This window comes from Phascolarctos cinereus, unplaced genomic scaffold, assembly GCF_003287225.1.
Source record: "Phascolarctos cinereus isolate Bilbo 61053 unplaced genomic scaffold, phaCin_HiC Scaffold_726;HRSCAF=1367, whole genome shotgun sequence".
In the NCBI taxonomy this organism is placed as follows: Eukaryota; Metazoa; Chordata; class Mammalia; order Diprotodontia; family Phascolarctidae; genus Phascolarctos; species Phascolarctos cinereus.
This window is the reverse complement of record NW_027556098.1, coordinates 76,592,506-76,595,191: the sequence shown is the minus strand read 5'-3', so window position 1 is coordinate 76,595,191 and position 2,686 is coordinate 76,592,506. Positions and strand designations below refer to the sequence as shown.

At 42.0% G+C, this 2,686-nt stretch overlaps 1 pseudogene; it reads right to left on the bottom strand.

Annotated features, from left to right (window-relative positions):
• Window positions 1–526: 526 nt before the first annotated feature.
• LOC110210871 (heat shock cognate 71 kDa protein pseudogene) lies at window positions 527–2,422 on the bottom strand (annotated as a pseudogene).
• Window positions 2,423–2,686: the final 264 nt, after the last annotated feature.

Below are 2,686 nucleotides of genomic sequence, written 5' to 3'. Positions count from 1 at the left end.
GCCAGCAAAGAGACATCCAAAATCTTTTGTTTCTTACCAGTTGTCCAATCATATTACAATCTGTGGGTGGAGAGCTCTGAAAGAAGTGGCTTCTGCTCATGATTCAGTCACCCCAAGGCCTACTAATGGTTTGCTATCATTCAGCCTAGGCTGGAATATGCTCCAGTCTTACTCTGTTGCAGTAGACCTTTCCACCTGACCTTCTGAGATTTCTTAGGCTGGAAAATTATTTCACCCTTCCCACTTGTGGGTTCTGCAGTCCTAGAATTTTTGTTAAGGCGTTTTTTATGGTGCTGATTTTAAATAGATTTTATTCTCCAGGACAAGAATTGCATTTTCACTTGTTTACACTATTAATGAAATGAAATGTTGTTCACTGCTCTCCCTCTGCATACATCAAGTATTCAGAATGCCCATATTTACACAGTAGCTTAACTGTTACTTTTAAACCACCACTACCTTGGCTACAAATTTGAGTTCTTAAATTTTTGGAAAATTGTGTGGAATCCTTTTTCTTCTGGTGTGTTTAAGCGACCTCTTTAATGGCGGGTCCAGAAGAAGCACCTGCAGATGGGGCTGCTCCATTCCCTGGGAACCCACAAGGAATGCCTACTGGTACGCCCCCTGCACTCTGGTACAGCTTAGTGATGATGGGGATGCAGACCTTCTCCAATTCTTTCTGCTGACGCTCAAAGTCTTCCTTCTCAGCAGTCTGATTCTTATCCAGCCAGTTGATTATTTCATTATGTTTGTCAAAGATCTTCTATTTGTCTTCATCACCAATTTTGCCTTGCAGTTTTTCATCTGCTATGGTGGCCTTCATGTTGAAAGCATAAGATTCAAGGGAATTCTTGGAAAACACCTTGTTTCTCTGCTTTTCATCCTCAGCTTTGTATTTCTCAGCCTCCTGGACCATATGCTCAATGTCTCCTTTGTTCAGACAACCTTTATCATTGGTGATGGTGATCTTATTCACCTTTCCTGTGTTCTTATCCACAGCAGAAGCATTGAGGAGCCATTTGCATCGATGTCAAATGTCACTTCAATCTCAGAAACATCGCTGGGTGCTGGGGGGATTCCTGTGAGCTCAAACTTGCCAAGCAGGCTTTTATCCTTTGTTATTACTCTCTAACCCTCATAAACTTGAATAAGCACACCAAACCAGTTGTCTGAATAGGTGGTAAAGGTCTGTGTCTACTTGGTTGGGATGATGGTATTACATTTGATCAGAACTGTCATAACTCCACCAGCACTTTCAATTACAAGGGAAAAAGAAGTGACATTCAAGAGCAACAAGTCCTGTACATTCTCAGATTTATCTCCAGGCAAAATGGCAGCCTGTACAGCTGCACCATAAGCAACAGCCTCATCAGGATTGATACTTTTGTTGAGTTCCTTGCCATTGAAGAAGTTTTGCAGAAGCTTCTGGATATGGGAGATGCTAAGTGGAACCACCCACCAAGACTATGTCATGAATCTGTGATTTATCTAGCTTGCCATCTCTTAAGACCTTTTCCACAGGGTCCAGTGTACCATAGAAGAGATCAGAATTCAGCTCTTTGAAATGGGCTCAGGTGATTGATGTACCTAAATCGATACCTTCATAGAAGGAGTCAATCTCAATACTGGCCTTGGTACTAGAAGAGCGGGTATGCTTTGCACTTCACAAGTGGTGTGCAGATAGTGAATAGCCCTCTTGTTCTCACTGATGTCCTTCTTGTGCTTTTGCTTCAACTCAGAAATAAAATGGTTGACCATTCAGTTGTCAAAGTCCTCCCCTCTCAAGTGGGTATCCCTAGCTGTGGATTTGACCTCAAAGATTCCATCTTCAATGGTAAGGATGGAGACATCGAAAGTATCACCTCAAAGGTCAAAGATCAACACATATCTCTCAGCACCAACCTTTTTCTCCAAGCCATAAGCAATAGCAGCATCAGTTGGCTCATTAATGATTTAGAGCACATTGAGACCAGCAATTGTTCCAGCATCTTTGGTGGCCTGATATTGGGAGTTGTTGAAATAAGCTGGTACTATAATCACAGCATTTGTGACAGTCTTCACAACACAAACTTCAGCAATTTCTTTCATCTTGGTCAGATGAAATAGAAATTTTTGCTCTCCCCTTTGTACTTCACTGGGACCTTAGGCCTGCCTGCATCATTCACCACCATGAAATGCCAATGCTTCATGTCTGACTGTGCAACTTTATCATCAAATCTGTGACCAAGGACATTTGGCATCAAAAACCATGCTGGTGGGGTTCATTGCAACTTGATTCTTGGCAGCATCATCGATTAAACTTTCTGTGTCGGTGAAGGTGCTATAGCTTGGGGTGGTCCTATTTCCTTGGTCATTAACAATGACCATGTTAGAAGACACCCTCACAGGAGTAAGTGTTGCCAAGATGAATGCCAACTGTGGGTCCCTTCAACGTGGTTGCTGGGGACTCAGAGGTCACAGTTGACTGCTGTGGAGGAAAAATGGACTGCTGCTGCACTGAGTAGAAGGCATTATTTAAAAAGTTGTTTTGAAGGGAATTTGGGAGAACTCAGGTGAATCACTCTTTTTTCTGAACTATCTTGGCTCTGCCCTTTACCCACAGTGTTCTCCTAATAATACTTTTGATGAGGATGATAATAGCAAAAATATCACAATCATAATAATAATCAATTGGAATGCATTGATT